This window comes from Anomaloglossus baeobatrachus, chromosome 2, assembly GCF_048569485.1.
Source record: "Anomaloglossus baeobatrachus isolate aAnoBae1 chromosome 2, aAnoBae1.hap1, whole genome shotgun sequence".
Lineage (NCBI taxonomy): Eukaryota > Metazoa > Chordata > Amphibia > Anura > Aromobatidae > Anomaloglossus > Anomaloglossus baeobatrachus.
In genome coordinates, this window is record NC_134354.1 from 430,096,322 (window position 1) to 430,113,759 (window position 17,438).

Sequence of the window (17,438 nt, forward strand, 5' to 3'; positions counted from 1 at the left end):
TATTGGACTTCTGTATAGTCCCAGTAGTGCACAGATATTTGCAGCACCTATGCCTGCATTGCACACTCAAACTGATAGTTACTAAGCCATTATACTAGCAAACACTGAGTGAACTTAGTGGCATCCTAAACGTGGCTGTTGGACTTCTGTATTATCCCACTAGTGCAAAGATATTTGCAGCACGTCTGCCTGCATTGCCCACTCAAACTCATTGTTACTAAGCCATTATACTAGCAAACACTGAGTGAACTTAGTGGCATCCTAAACGTGGCTGTTGGACTTCTGTATTGCACACTCCAACTCATTATAACTAAGCCATTACACTAGCAAACACTGAGTGAACCTAGTGGCATCCTAAACGTGGCTATTGGACTTCTGTATAGTCCCACAAGTGCAAAGATATTTGCAGCACGTCTGCCTGCATTGCACACTCCAACTCATTATAACTAAGCCATTATACTAGCAAACACTGAGTGTACCTAGTGGCATCCTAAACATGGCTGTTGGACTTCTGTATTGTCCCACTAGTGCAAAGATATTTGCAGCACGTCTGCCTGCATTGCACACTCCAACTCATTGTTACTAAGCCATTATACTAGCAAACATTGCGTGAACCTAGTGGCATCCTAAACGTGGCTGTTGGACTTCTGTATAGTCCCAGTAGTGCACAGATATTTGCAGCACGTCTGCCTGCATTGCACACTCCAACTCATTATAACTAAGCCATTATACTAGCAAACACTGAGTGAACCTAGTGGCATCCTAAACGTGGCTATTGGACTTCTGTATAGTCCCACTAGTGCAAAGATATTTGCAGAACGTCTGCCTGCATTGCACACTCCAACGCATTATAACTAAGCCATTATACTAGCAAACACTGAGTGTACCTAGTGGCATCCTAAACGTGGCTGTTGGACTTCTGTATTGTCCCACTAGTGCAAAGATATTTGCAGCATGTCTGCCTGCATTGCACACTCCAACTCATTGTTACTAAGCGATTATACTAGCAAACACTGAGTGAACTTAGTGTCATCCTAAACGCGGCTATTGGACTTCTGTATAGTCCCAGTAGTGCACAGATATTTGCAGCACGTCTGTCTGCATTGCACACTCAAACTGATAGTTAGTAAGCCATTATACTAGCAAACACTGAGTGAACTTAGTGGCATCCTAAACGTGGCTGTTGGACTTCTGTATTGTCCCACTAGTGCAAAGATATTTGCAGCACGTCTGCCTGCATTGCACACTCCAACTCATTGTTACTAAGCCGTTATACTAGCAAACACTGAGTGAACCTAGTGGCATCCTAAACGTGGCTGTTGGACTTCTGTATAGTCCCTGTAGTGCACAGATATTTGCAGCACCTCTGCCTGCATTGCACACTCCAACTCATTATAACTAAGCCATTATACTAGCAAACACTGAGTGAACCTAGTGGCATCCTAAACGTGGCTATTGGACTTCTGTATAGTCCCACTAGTGCAAAGATATTTGCAGCACGTCTGCCTGCATTGCACACTCCAACTCATTATAACTAAGCCATTATACTAGCAAACACTGAGTGTACCTAGTGGCATCCTAAACGTGGCTGTTGGACTTCTGTTTTGTCCCACTAGTGCAAAGATATTTGCAGCATGTCTGCCTGCATTGCACACTCCAACTCATTGTTACTAAGCGATTATACTAGCAAACACTGAGTGAACTTAGTGTCATCCTAAACGCGGCTATTGGACTTCTGTATAGTCCCAGTAGTGCACAGATATTTGCAGCACGTCTGTCTGCATTGCACACTCAAACTGATAGTTAGTAAGCCATTATACTAGCAAACACTGAGTGAACTTAGTGGCATCCTAAACGTGGCTGTTGGACTTCTGTATTGTCCCACTAGTGCAAAGATATTTGCAGCACGTCTGCCTGCATTGCACACTCCAACTCATTGTTACTAAGCCGTTATACTAGCAAACACTGAGTGAACCTAGTGGCATCCTAAACGTGGCTGTTGGACTTCTGTATAGTCCCTGTAGTGCACAGATATTTGCAGCACCTCTGCCTGCATTGCACACTCCAACTCATTATAACTAAGCCATTATACTAGCAAACACTGAGTGAACCTAGTGGCATCCTAAACGTGGCTATTGGATGTCTGTATAGTCCCACTAGTGCAAAGATATTTGCAGCACGTCTGCCTGCATTGCACACTCCAACTCATTATAACTAAGCCATTATACTAGCAAACACTGAGTGTACCTAGTGGCATCCTAAACGTGGCTGTTGGACTTCTGTATTGTCCCACTAGTGCAAAGATATTTGCAGCATGTCTGCCTGCATTGCACACTCCAACTCATTGTTACTAAGCGATTATACTAGCAAACACTGAGTGAACTTAGTGTCATCCTAAACGCGGCTATTGGACTTCTGTATAGTCCCAGTAGTGCACAGATATTTGCAGCACGTCTGCCTGCATTGCACACTCAAACTGATAGTTAGTAAGCCATTATACTAGCAAACACTGAGTGAACTTAGTGGCATCCTAAACGTGGCTGTTGGACTTCTGTATTGTCCCACTAGTGCAAAGATATTTGCAGCACGTCTGCCTGCATTGCACACTCAAACTCATTGTTACTAAGCCATTATACTAGCAAACACTCAGTGAACTTAGTGTCATCCTAAACGTGGCTATTAGACTTCTGTATAGTCCCAGTAGTGCACAGATATTTGCAGCACGTCTGCCTGCATTGCACACTCCAACTCATTATAACTAAGCCATTATACTAGCAATTTATGCTGCCAGTTTAAGGGCCATAGTTGCATTGTCAGGGATATTTATTCTTTATTATTCTGCTGTTAATAAAGCTAGACCACCGCTGCAATCTACACCACCTCTCAATTTTTACTACCACATTTTCAGTGCACAATCTTGTCGCAGTCAACATGAGTGGCAAAATGACAGATGCTGGTGGAAAGGGGAAGAGGCGTGCTGGAAAAGGAAAAAAAGGGTTTGTCCGTGGGGAGGGTGGCAAAGCTCCATTATCATCTGCTGAAGATAGACCATAGACCATCTACCAGCAAAAGTAAGATGTCTACTACTTACCGTGGACAATCCGATGTGCTCCCTTTTTTACGGACACGAACAACAGGAACAAAGGTAGATGATGGCCAAAAATGGAAAATGCTTGAATGGATCTCAAGTGGTCCAACAAGTGCCCTCTCAGCCACTTCAAGTACCGCATCCAAAAAACACCAGTCCTCTGAGTTGTCATCCCAATCAAACTTGCTTTCTCCCAGCTCTGAAGTCTCCATCAGCCCTGCACAGTATGGTGGAACTGAGATGGCTGAGTCTGCAGAGCTGTTCAGTCACACTATAGCCTGGGAATCAGAGGTCTGCTCCCAAGCTACAGTGAGTACAGACCAGGAAATGGTCTGCAGTGATGCCCAGAACCTTTGTGACTCTGATTCAGGCCGTGAGGACCAAGTTTCTGAGCATAATGTTGACCTTTTGTCACAAACTGTAACACCTGTGCTTATAGACAATGAGGAACATACTGATGAAGATGAGACGCAGCTACCCGATTGGGATGACAACTTAAATATTCGGTCAGGGCAAGAAGAGGCTCGGTCTGAGGGGGAGGGGAGTGCAAACACAACAATTGATGATGAAGTTCTAGATCCCACCTACTGTCAACCCCCAGTAAGGCACTCGAGGAGGTCAACAGAGGCGGTGGAGGAGGATGCAACCGACGTGCACTGGTAGCACGTCTACAACTGCATCATCAGCCACCACTCTGCCTCTGAGCACTAGTCGGGGGGGCTCAGCAGGTCGCATGCCCTCTAAGCCTTGCCTAGCCTGGTCCTTTTTTGACATAGAAAAAGATCGCCCAAATTATGTGATGTGTAAAATTTGTCGTGATTCTGTTAGTAGAGGTCAAAACCTCAGCAGTTTGACAACTTCTTCCATGAATCGTCACATGAAAATATCATAGGTCCCGGTGGGAAGCTCACTGTGCTGCAATGCGGCCTAGCGGAGCGAACCATCCACGGCCTGCCCCTTCCAGTGCATCCGCGCGCTCTTCATCTTCTAGGACTGTGGGGACAGCTGTCACACCTGGTTTTCCACGCACAACTTCCACCACTGTAACCGCAACAGGCACTTTGCTTGGTAGGTCGTCAGTTGGTTTGGAAGGGGAAACAAGTGAGTGTGTACAGCTCTCTCAGACATCGATAGCACCAACGTTGGATGAAGGCAACATCATGTCTCCGCCTGCACTTTCCTCACAAACCTGCATTTTTACAGGGACACCCTACTCAACACCGCCTACACACAGCAGCCAGATCTCTGTCCCTCAGATGTGGTCAAATAAAAGGCCATTTCCTGCGACCCATGACAAAGCTAAGAGGTTGACTCTATCCCTCTGTAAGCTCTTGGCTACCGAAATGCTGCCTTTCCGCCTAGTGGACACACAGGATTTTAGAGACCTTATGTCTGTCGCTGTGCCCCAGTACCAGATGCCTAGTCGCCACTACTTCTCTAAGAAAGGTGTGCCCGCGCTACACCAGCATGTCGCACACAACATCACCGCTTCCTTGAGAAACTCTGTGTGTGAACGGGTGCATTTCACCACCGATACTTGGACCAGTAAGCATGGACAGGGACGTTACATGCCGCTTACTGGGCACTGGGTAACTATGGTGATAGATGGTGAAGGGTCTGCTGCACAAGTCTTGCCGTCCCCACGACTTGTGTGTCAATCCTCTGTCTGTCCAAGTTCCGCCACTGCTTCTGCCTCCTCCACCTCACCTGGGTCCTCCACCTCCGCCCCAAGCCTGCCTGGTCAGGCCACCAGCGTTCTCACTGCGCAGAAGGAATCACGCACCCCTCATTACTATGCTGGCAGCAGAGCGCAACGGCATCAGGCGGTCTTTAGCTTGACATGTCTTGGGAATAGGAGTCACACAGCTGAGGAGTTGTGGTCAGCTCTGCGGTCAGAGTTTAATAAATGGTTGTCTCCACTCAACCTGCAGCCTGGAAAGGCTGTGTGGGACAATGCTGCAAACCTGGGTGCGGCCCTTCGCCTGGGCAAGGTGACACACGTGCCTTGTATGGCTCACGTGTTGAACCTTGTTGTCCAGAAATTCTTAACACACTATCCCGGCCTAGATGGCCTTCTGACCAGGGCACGAAAACTGTCTGCTCACTTCCGCCGTTCAACCGCCGCAGCTGAGCGACTTGCATCTCTCCAGAAGTCTTTCGGCCTGCCGGTTCATCGCCTGAAATGCGATGTGGCGACACTCTGGAATTCGACTCTCCACATGTTACAGCGACTGTGGCAGCACCGCCGAGCTCTGGTGCAATACGTCATGACGTATAGCCTGGGCCAACGAGATGCAGAGGTGGGGAAGATCACCCTGATGGAGTGGTCTCAGATCAAGGACCTATGCACCCTTCTGCACAGTTTCGACATGGCGACGAATATGTTTAGCGCTGACAATGCCATTATCAGCATGACAATTCCAGTCATTTACATGCTGGAGCACACGCTAAACACTATTCGGAGTCAGGGGGTGGGACAACAGGAAGGGGAGGAACTACAGGAGGATTCATATGCGCAAGGGACAACAACATCACCAAGGTCCAGACGTTCATCATCACCAACGCAGCAGGCATGGGACCATGGGGGACAGGGATCAACAAGGGCGCATAGTAGCAGGCGAAATGTTGAGGAAGGTGCAGGAGAACATGAAGAAATGGAGGACGAACTGTCCATGGACATGGAAGACTCAGCAGATGAGGGAGACCTTGGTCAAATTTCAGTTGAAAGAGGTTGGGGGGAGATGTCAGAGGAAGAAAGAACGGGTAGCACCTCTATGCCACAAACACAGCGTGGACTTGGTCCGCATGGCTGCGCAAGACACATGAGTGCCTTCTTCTTGCACTACCTACAACATGACCCTCGTATTGTCAAAATTAGAAGTGATGATGACTACTGGATTGCCACACTATTAGATCCCCGGTACAAGTCCAAATTTTGTGACATAATTCCAGCCATAGAAAGGGACGCACGTATGCAGGAGTATCAGCAGAAGCTGTTACTCGATCTTAGCTCGGCTTTTCCACCAAACAACCGTGCAGGTGCAGGGAGTCATTCTCCCAGTTGTAACTTGACAAACATGGGACGGTCTCATCATCTTCAACAGTCTACCCGTACCAGTAGGACTGTATCTGGTGCTGGTAACAGCAATTTTATGGAATCTTTTCATAATTTTTTTAGATCCTCCTTTGCAAGGCCACCAGAGACAACAAGTCTGACACATAGTCAACGGCTGGAGAGGATGATACAGGAGTATCTCCAAATGAACATCGATGCCATGACTTTGCAAATGGAGCCTTGCTCATTTTGGGCTTCAAATCTAGAAAAATGGCCAGAGCTCTCCAGTTACGCCTTGGAGATTTTGTCGTGTCCAGCTGCCAGCGTTGTCTCTGAACGTGTCTTCAGTGCTGCTGGGTGTGTGCTGACAGATAAGCGCACACGTCTGTCCAGTGACAATGTGGACAGACTAACGTTCATCAAAATGAACAAGTCATGGATCCACCAGGAATTTACTACCCCTGTGTCATCCTGGGGAGAGTAAATGCTTGTGGATTTGGAATGTGCTTGATGCAAATCAAAACATCCTGTTTGCAACTAGGGCACAAGTGCTGCCACTGATAAGGTGTCTGTGTGGCCCAATTTTTTGAAAAAAGGGAGACTCTGCTTGGAGTAACCCTTGCTTGCTGTGTTGTTTAAAAATGATCCAAGATGAACAGAGCTGGGATCAGGAAAGACTTTGCTACCTACCCCGGTGTCATCCTGGGGACGGTTAAGAATGGCGTATTTTTGAATGTGCTTGATGCAAATCTAGCTGTGAAGTGTACAACTGGGGCACAACTGCTGCCACTGAAGGAGTGGGTGTGTGTGGGGCCCAATTTTTGGAAAAAAGGGAGACTCCGCTTGGAGTCACCTTGCGGTGTTTTACATGATTTTAGAAGGGCATGCCATGCCTATATCTGTGTCTCGTCCTCTTTTTCCTCGTAACGCTGTTTTGTTTTCACATGAGAATTTGTCCTTGTCACTTTCCCATGTGTTTGTGTTGTGAGTTGTTTGTCACCTTTTGGACACCTTTGAGGGTGTTTTCTAGGTGTTTTTATGTGTTTGTGATTGCCTGTCATTGTTTCCTATGACGTTCGACGAACCGAACTCGAACGGGAGCTCCGTTCGGCGAACCGACCTCGAGCCGAACCGCGACCGGTTCACTCATCTCTAATCAGGACGCAAACACACGGGAGTCACACAGCTGGAGGAGCACAGGCTCCGAGCAGAAGGGGGACATTCATTATCAGCGCTGGGGACATTCATTACCTCAGCAGCAGCAGCAGCAGCAGCACAGAGACTAGCGCGCTCTGCTCTGTAACGCTCACGACACGTGTTAGGATGGTAGGAGGGAAAAGCAGCGAGGCGGGGATAGAGTGAGTGGGCGGAGCCACGGGATACGGACCTCCCGCCCGTTGCAACGGGACAAACTCTGCAAAGCGTGATAGTCCCGCTGTATCCGGGACGGTTGGGAGGCATGCCTGAGGCTGTGCTGGGTATATAGGACTGGCCTTTTACATGTGGGCGGGGCCTGATCATCGCTTGTGTTTCTTTGCTTTGTCTTGTGAGCTAGGTGCTCAGGTCCTTTTGTTCCTCTTTCCTGTATTACTGCCTTAAAGTACGCTGTGACCCTAGTGACCTCGTCCTGTCTTTGCTTCCTGATACCTGCACCTGTTCCTGTACTGTCCTATGGGACTCCATGACCCTGGTGACCTGGTTCTTCCCATTCCTGCCACGCTAGTGCTCCAGCTACCGTGTACCCTGCCCTCCAGGTAGGGTGCTCGGTTCAGTGGATCCAGCTCCTGGGCCTACCAGTCCTCCCCGGCCCTCACAGTATGATCAGGCCATGGATTCCGCTGAAGCACAGAAATCAGAGCTGGCTGAGCTGCGCCAGGAGCTGGCGCAACAGCGCGAAACCTTGAATCGGATGCTGAAGTTCATGACATCCGTGGACCACCGGTTATATGCGCTGCAGACCGCCGCCTCGTCTCAGTCCACGCAGCAACCAGTCTCCAGGTCTGAACAAGTTGTCTCCACGGCCTCGCAACTTCGCCTTGCTGCTCCGCCTCGCTACGCAGGGGATCCCAAGTCCTGCTGAGGCTTCCTGAACCAGTGCTCCTTGCACTTCCAGTTGCTCCCGCACTTGTTCGCCTCAGACCAGGCCAATGAACTACCGCAGTGACCTCTACGCTCCTCCGGCTGCGCCAAGGGACCCAAACAGTCGGTCAGTATGCCATACAGTTCCACACGCTTGCTTCGGAGCTGGGCTGGAACAATGAGGTTTTAACGGCGGCCTTTTGGGAGGGTCTCTCTGCTCGTATTAAAGACGAACTCGCCGGCCGTGATGTTCCACGCACCTTGGACGCTTTGATTTCCCTGGCCACCCGGATTGACCTCCGTTTTCTGGAGCGTGCCCAGGAGGTAGTCCGGGAGAAGCGCCCCACCTTGCCACGTCTTGCCCCCCCAGAAACCTACCGCACGCTCGTCCCTGCCTTTCCGCGAATCGTCACCAGAACCCATGCAAGTGGACCGTCTGACCCAAGCCAAGCAATGCCGTGCAGAACGGCTCACCCGGGGCCTGTGCTTCTATTGTGGAGACGGGTCACATATGCTTCGAACATGCCCTGAGAAACCTGGTAGACCCCAGGTCCAAGGGATGGTGGGAACCGCCAACCTTGCCACCGGAATCCCTTCAGTCCCAGTTAAACAGACGGTTCAGGTGACGACAGAGGGGACCCGGTTTTCGGCAGAGGCCCACATCGATTCCGGGGCAGCAGGTAACTTTATCCACCAGGCCACGGTAGACAAATACCTGGTCCCTGTCACTCCGCTGAATAAGCCCCTCTGGTTCACCTCCGTAGACGGCAAACTGCTCTACGAGTCTGTCCGGTATACCACCGAGCCCGTGAACCTCCAGGTTGGCACTTCGCATACAGAGACCATCGCCTTCTATGTGATCCCGAGGATGGCTCCTGAGCTCCTGTTGGGCCTGCCCTGGCTGGAACTCCATGACCCTGTTATTAGTTGGCGCTCTGGCGCGATTACCCGCTGCAGTCCCTTGTGCCACGAAACCTGCCTGCAGCCTGTTCCTCAGCCCCTGGCACTTGACTCAGTCAAGCTGCAGGATCATGAAGAAGAGACGACGCTATCCAGCGACGTTCCACCGCCCCAGGCATCTGAGACTTTGATTCCACCACCTTCTGGAGTTGAGACTTTGAGTCCACTGGCTACTGAGGATGAGACACTGTCCTGTATCCGGTCCAAGATGCTCGATCCGGTCGTCCAAGATTCCAGTCCTGCTTCTGACTGTCCTTCCATTTCCGTTGCCTCCCTTGCCGCTGACATGGGTTACCCGATACGGGACATAGTGGCCATGAAAACGGTCCGGGGTAAGCAGTCCTTCCTGGTCGATTGTGTGGATTGCAGTCCTGAGGCCCGGTCCTGGTTGTCCCGGAAGTACGTTGCTGCCTCTCTTCAGTGCGCCTTCATGTCCCGGCTGTGGAGAGGGGGGCTTCCCGGTGTCCCAGCAGCGCTCTTTACCTACTTAGCCGGTTTCACCATCCAGGCACCGCTCCGTACCCACTGATCTGGTCGCACCTGCATTGCACCGCTCCGTGCTCACTGATCAAGTCTCACCATCGCACCACCGCTCCTTGCTCACTGGTCTAGTCCATGCGTCCACCGGTCACGCCTGCCGCTCCCGCTCTTGCTCCCCTGAGTCCTGTTCCAGGTCTCAGGAGTGTGACTCTGACTGATGCCTCTGCATAGGACCGGGCCACGCCCACTCACCTGGTCTAATAAGCCCAGCACTGCTGCAACTGGAAATGACCTGAGGCTGTGCTGGGTATATAGGACTGGCCTTTCCATGTGGGCAGGGCCTGATCATCGCTTGTGTTTCTTTGCTTTGTCTTGTGAGCTAGGTGCTCAGGTCCTTTTGTTCCTGTTTCCTGTATTACTGCCTTAAAGTACGCTGTGACCCTAGTGACCTGGTCCTGTCTTTGCTTCCTGATACCTGCACCTGTTCCTGTACTGGCCTATGGGACTCCATGACCCTGGTGACCTGGTTCTTCCCGTTCCTGCCACGCTAGTGCTCCAGCTACCGTGTACCCTGCCCTCCAGGTAGGGTGCTCAGTCCAGTGGATCCACCTCCTGGGCCTACCAGTCCTCCCCGGCCCTCACACCATGGCTAGGTTTTTCCTTAGTATTTCCTGGTAAGCTTTCAAATGTTCTTGTGCAAAGTTCTCAGATGTGCCCATGCCATCCAGAGCTGTATTAACCCTTGCCCAGGCTTCTAGGCTTTCAGACATTTTGAGCCCCCTTCGGCACTTCAATCTTTCGCCCCACTAGAGTTTTGTATCTGTGCAAAGAGCATTTGTTAGATAGATCAGTGTCCATCTCCATTTCAGTTTCATAGATAGACTTTTTGGGACCAGACATTCTGCCATTGTTTAAACTTTTAGTATTCTGTCTCTTCCTGGTAGATGTGAATCCAACCACTCATTCCTCGGTCAGCTGGGTTTTGTTCGGTGGGAATGTGGTGCCACTGTTCAGCATGATCTCTGTCAAGGATTTTTTGCCTAAACTCGAAAAAGTGTTTCTCCATCTCTGGTTGTCTTTTCAAGGTGCGTTTTAGAGAGGAGAACCTTGCGGTTGCTTGCTGGGATTTGTTTGGCAACCTTGGCCTTACAGACCGAAAGGGTAATGGGGCTACCCAACTGTTAGAGTCGTTTTGAGAGAACTCTTTATCCATAATCTTTATGAATTCTTTGTCTTCTCTCATCGGTGCCAACTTGTTGTCTTCATTTGTAGACTCAAACACTGTTGACCCGAAGTTGTCATCCCAGAGATGATGTGCGTCCGAGCAGTCGGGAGGCTGCTGTCGCCACCTGGTGTCGCTCAGCCTCTCTTTCATCCAGTAGTGATGCGGACATGGTTGAAAGTGAGTGCCGCGACCATTTGGGAGGATGTGCGTCTTGTAGGAGGAGATTGCGTTGGGACTCTTCATTCTGCCTACGCAGACGTTTCCTATGAAAGCTTCTGAGATGCCGCTGCAAGTACCTAGTGTGTAAGCGTAGGCATTTCCTTTTAAGCCGAACAAGTCAAAGAGTTCAGACCTGGCGAGTGACCTGTTGCTCTGGTCGTCCAGGATGCTGTACACCTTCACGGCCCTTTCTGGGTGACCTTTGGGATATACCCTTACTAGGCATATTTTTTCACAAGACTTGTTCCAGAGATCTTCTCCGCAGACTTCGGTGCACGAGGAGGATACTGTGAGGTGGTTTGCAGCTTGGCCTGTACTCTCCCCACCATGACTTGTGGTAGGAGAAGGTGTAGGTTCAGGATCAGGCTGAGATGGGTGAAGCGCTTGTACGTGATCTGTGCTGTCAGACTCCATGCACTTAATTGTAACCTTACAGTCCTTGGCAAGGTGTTCTGTAGAGGCACAACACCTGAAACATACCACAAACCTTTTCAAGAGTTCCTTTCATTCTTGAAGGGGTTTCTTCCTGAAGCCAATGCACTTATTCAGGGGGTGTGGCAGTTTGTGAATAGGACACTGGCAGTTTGGATTTTCTGACTTCCCGCCTTCATTGCTCTTGTCTGGTGCTGACGTTGGTGTAGGTGGTAGAACGTCGGTCTTCTTGACTGATACTGGGCCCCAACGTTTTCTGTCATTTTGATGAGGGCTCTCATACCTGGAAGCTGGTGAAGTGGAGCCGGTGGGTTCTCCACAGGTGAAGCTGGGGTCTGCCTTACGTTCCGCGATGCCGTTGATGAACTCGCAGAAGTAGGAGAATGGAGGGAAGGAGACTTGGTGCTCTTTTTTATAGTTTGTTCCTACCGGGGTTCACCTTTCCTGCACGTTGTAAGGTAACTTGGCGACTATGGGTTTCACCCCACGAGCGGTGTCCAGGTAGCTGAGGCCAGGGAGGTGTGTGTCTTTTTTGGCCAGCTGGAGCTCGGACAGCAGGTCGCTGAGTTCCTGGTACTTTGAAGCATCCTTGCCGGATACTTTGGGAAGGTCGTATAGTTGTTTCAGCAATGCATCTTCAATTGCTTCAGGACTTCCGAAGCCTTTCTCTAGTCTGTCCCATGCGGTTGCGAGACCAGTTGTTGGGTCGCTGATGTAGACGGATCTGAGTCTCTTGATTCTCTCAGTAGACCGTGGCCCTAGCCACCTGATTAGCAAGTCCAGCTCTTCAGCAGCCGTAATGCCGAGGTCAAGCGTTGCGGTTTTGAAGGCACACTTCCACCCTCTGTAGTTTTCGGGCTGGTCATCATACTTTGTGAGACCGGTGTTGGTGAGTTCTCGGCGGATCATGTAACTCGCAAAGTCGGACATGTCTGATCTTTCCGACATTTGAGGCACATTTGCTGACTGCGTAGTGCTGGTTGCGTTGTTCGTAGCTTCTTGGTTCGGGAACATGGGAAGGTACGGAGTGGTTTAGGCGTTTAGACCAGTGACCACCGTTTTGGTGTGTACAGTCTCTGTTGTATGCAGGGCTGGAACTACACAGTTGTTGGGAGTGTAGCGCCTTGCCGGCATGTTAGGTTGCATGTAGACATGGGCATCCGGAGGTTGCTGATGCGCAGGGTGTGGCTGTGCATTGGAATATGAAGCAGGTTCAGGCTTGAAAGTCTGAGGTGTATTGGACTGACCTGGAAGGCTGGAAGCTGTAGGTGGATCAGCGTCTTGAAGCTCTGGAGAAGGGTTAGTGCTAACGGGATGCTCAGCACGTAACCTCTCGTATGCTTAAGTGAGTCTTCTGTGTCGAGATCACACAAACTAGCGCTGCCTTCTTGGATCCCACCCAGAGCTTGCTCAAAGACCTTTAGCCTTGCCATGGCTGCCACATGTTCACATTCCTTCTGTAGGGCTTCAATTTCTGCTTCGTTGCGTGCAGATTCTGCTTTCATCTCAGCTTCTCTCTGGGCGAAGATGGCTTGTACTTTTGTTGTTTCTGCTTCAGCGTGTGCCTTTATGAGCTGCTCGCTGAGGGTTGAGTACTTTGATGAGCCTGATTTGAGTGAGTGCCTTGAGCTCTTATTTGGATTTGTAAAATGCCGCTCCTGACAGTTGCGCAATTTTTGCTTCAGTCTCGCTCACAATGTCACGCACGGTTTGGTCTCGTTCAGCATTAATCTGTTGGAAGTCCTGTAGTTCTTTTTGAGGCTCGGATGTATTTGATCTCAGCATGGTAGAGGAATATTTTTTACAAATCTCTTTGTAGGACTGGCATGCTGAGTACAGTTGTTCATGTCTCCCTCTGATGGTAGCTCATGAGCACCGGGCGCAGATAAAACAGTCACTTGTTTTTGCACTCTTTGCCAAAATAATGCTGTGTGGGTGTGCAGTTCACTTCTGGCTGTTTCTAGGTTCTCTTTAACCTTCCATGTTGGTCTGATCAACCACTTAGATCTCACTGTAATTTGATTGTGAGTCCATGTCTTTCTCTTGCTGCTTTAGAGCAGGTAGTGAAAGGGTTCTCTTTACCGCCATCAGGAAGGGTGAATGCTGCTCTGCACTGGTTGTCAGGGAAACCAATACAATGTTGCAATCTGATTTTGCAGAATGTATTTGCAGAGTCTCTGCTGCAGCTTACAATTAGCTTATGGCTGATTCTAGGTTTATAGCTGCACACAGTTCTGATAACAGGTTAATACTTTACATTGCACTTTGTCTGAAGCTGCTATAAAAGTTTTATGCTGTGGCTTGTTATCAGCCCCTTGGGGTAATCCTTTCTCTGGATTGTATGCAGTATAGCACTCCTGGAAACAGGTTCTTTACTGATATATGTATACTAATCCCGGTCACAGCTAGTCCTTTTCACTATTCTATCTCTTCCTGGTAGCTGTGAATCCAACCGCTCTAATTATCAGTCCCTTAGATAACTGTATGATTTACTCACTCTACCGGCATCCACAGATAGCTTTAACACAGCCCAACGATGACTTGTAGGAAGACAAGGAGAAACGCTGTAGTTTTCTTCTAGAATCTTGTATTAAGTACAAAGTAAAGGCAGGTGAAAAGGAATAATCTGTACAGGATTATAGACATGTCTTCAGCAATGGTTCCTCTCTAGACTAAACTGAAGGAGAAGGGAGGAGCTTTCTATACAGAAGCCAACTAAGGGAGGAATATAGGGACAAACTTCATACAGTCTAAATCTACCTAGTAACAATAAGGAATTTCCTGATAGGAGGAAAAATATGCAATGCAAGAAATATATACAACAGGTTGTTCCCATTCATGGGACACAACATTCAGCATTTACACAGACCTCATGAGGTTACCACAGGACACAACAAATCGGTCACACAGTAGCATGCAAACCACCAGTGGCTGTGACGAACGGTGACTTGATGATGTCACCGCAGTTCACTGCCGCAGGGTTTTGCCATTCTTTGCATGAGAACTGCCACAGTGAACTCATGACATCACCACTCATCACAGCCACCAGCGCTTTGCACACAACTATGTTACCCACTTTGCTGTGACAAGTGGTGATGTCATGAGTTGCTGCAGTTCAGTACCACTGGTTCTTGCATTACTTTGTGTGATAACAACGGTGATGAACTCATGACGTCACCATTCGTCACAGCTGACGGTGTTTTGCATTCTACTGTGTCACCCACTTGCTGTGACCTCTTAGGGGTGTCTGATAGATGCCCACCCATTACTAATATCCTGTCTTGATGCCAGCTGTCAATTCACAGCTGGCATTAACCTCATATATTGCCCCATTTGCCACCACACCAGGGCAACAGGATGAGCACAGGTGAAGCACCAGGGTTCTCCATCTAATGGATATGCCGCTTTTGGTTTGGCTGCAACCTGCTATTTTTAGACTGGGAAGGGACCAGTAACCGTGGCTCTTCCCACCCTGAGAATTCCAGACCCATCTGTCAGCTTCACCTTGGTTGGTGTTCTAATTTGGGAGGGAACCCACTTTTTTAATTATTTCTTTAATTGTAAATAAATAATTTAAAAAACTACATGGGGTGACCTCTGTTTTGCATTACCAGCTAAGGTAAAGCTGCCATCTGTAGGTTGCAGGCTGCAGCTGTCTGCTTTACCATAGTTGACTACCAAAAATAGGGGTGACCCCCCATCAATTTTTCATTTAATTATTTATTTTGTGATTAAATACAAAGGTAAACATCCTTTAGTACCAATAAAAAGCACTAAAGGGTGCCAACATAAAATATGTAGGGGGCTTTATATGTGTTTGAAATCTATCTATCTATTCATCTATCTAGCTTTTGACAGTATGTAAAAGTTTATGTTAAAATGCATCACGCACGAGTGCTGTTCATGTGCTGTCGGAGTGTCGTATGTTTTTTTTGCACCCATTGACTTGTACTAGCGAGGTGCGCAGCCACTTACAGCATGCTGCAATTTGCCTTTCACACTAAATTTTGCAGAGGAAAAACTAGCATAGATGGTTTGATATTGGCACAAGTGCAATGCAATTTTTTTAATTGTAGATTTTATACGCAGATGTGATTGAACCCTTAATGTTATAATAATGACTGTTTTGATTGATCTCAAGCAACCCGATGGAACAATGGAGCACATGTGATCAAGGTCACCCCTGGATTGTATGGCTCAAGGTATTGTCATAAGGGAAAAGGCGCCAGGAGATGTCTTGCCACTGATGCTAGTGTGTTATTGTTCCTTTGTGTTGAATATATATGAATTGCTATAGTGCATAGTGCAAAGTGCCTTTATCCCCTGGAGCCCTTGGATGCAGTGCCTCAGCAAAAGAAAAGAACTGGTGGGATTTCGACCCTGTGGGACCACTATGTTTCACCTTAGCCAGCCTTATGAATAATACGGTCCTCATACCATCAGCATGAGGTGTGGCGCCCCTGACCTGGTCAGGCACCACTGAGTACTGCACCCATGCTGGGGACAGTACAAAACAGGTAATCCAGAAGGCTGACCGAGGTGTGACTACACAGGCGCATAGTGATCAGGTTTCACACATTTACCTTTGAGAGGACCCCTGGGGATCCCAGGAGGGGGCGAAGCCTCCATCTCCACTCGAGGGGTGTGGTAGAGAGCCTGGTTGCTAGGTGACGTAGGCAAGAACAGGAGAGGAGGGAAGAGTGAGCCGAAGACAGTTGAGTGGTGAAGTTCAGGGAGGGCAGAAGCAGACCCTGTAGCTCTACACAATTCTGACAACGTACGCGCAGTGACTACCGACGGGGGAGATCGGTCACCTGGGAGTGCTGCCCGAAATCCACCCACGACTAAAGAGAGAGCAACGGAGTGGAGAGTAAGGAGACTGTCAGGGAGATACCAGGCCCAAACGGGTAACAGGTCCCAGTGCAGGGATAGATCCACCTGTCCTTTGCCAAACCTGCACGAGGGGGCACTTTACACCCCCAAGACATCACCACAGAGTCCGCAGCCACGTAGCCAAAGTGAGGGCCCATAGCTCACAGGAGGCAAGCAGCCGGAGTGACCTGGTCCAGGCTACAAGCAAACGGGCCAAAAAGAAGGGGAGAGAGGCACCAGCAACTTCCCTGGGCGACCCCAGCAGGGCTTCAAGCAGGGGTTACCCCAAAACACAACGGGCTAAGGAAGGCGAGTTGGTAGCCACCCTCACCAGTCAGCCTGAAGGACACCTGGTTCCAGCCTGGTTCATCCCAGCTACGCCCGGGTTACTCACCCTGCCACGATCAGTGAGTAAAACCCCTGAAAGACATCCTGCTTGTGCGTGTGAGTCATTCTGCGACTTGTAGTTCCACACACCTACACGGGACCCTGGGGCATGCCTCACTCTCAGGAGGCTATTACAACTGACTGCACCTACTATCAGCCCCAGGCACCCCTAACCTGCAGTGGCGGTCTCCACTGACCGCAATTCTGAGAGTGGCGTCACGACAATCAAAATAGAGGATTTCCTACCTGTGACAAGATCCAGCCGCGTGGAGTCCCTGAAGGTAATGCACCGCTGCACCGACACCGAACCTCGGGGCCCCACACATCTGGCGTCACGAACAGGATAAGGACTAGACCTGTTCAGACAGGTGACCATGTGCCTGGGCGGTCCGCTTGGAAAATTGGAAGCGCCGCCATATTGCCACCATGAAAAGCGCGCTGAAAAACAACAGCAGCCCGCGCTGGGAGAAGTTACCGCCCACGAAGAGGTGTGGCTACCCAGAGATCCCCTGAAGGGTCCTGGCCTCGCAAGTGATGAGAGCAGAGGCGTTCAGAGACGTCGGGAAAGAAAGGGAGCCGGAAGCCTGCTGCTGAGAAAAGATCTGCAGAGCAGCGACGACACGGTGAAGATGGCGTCTGAA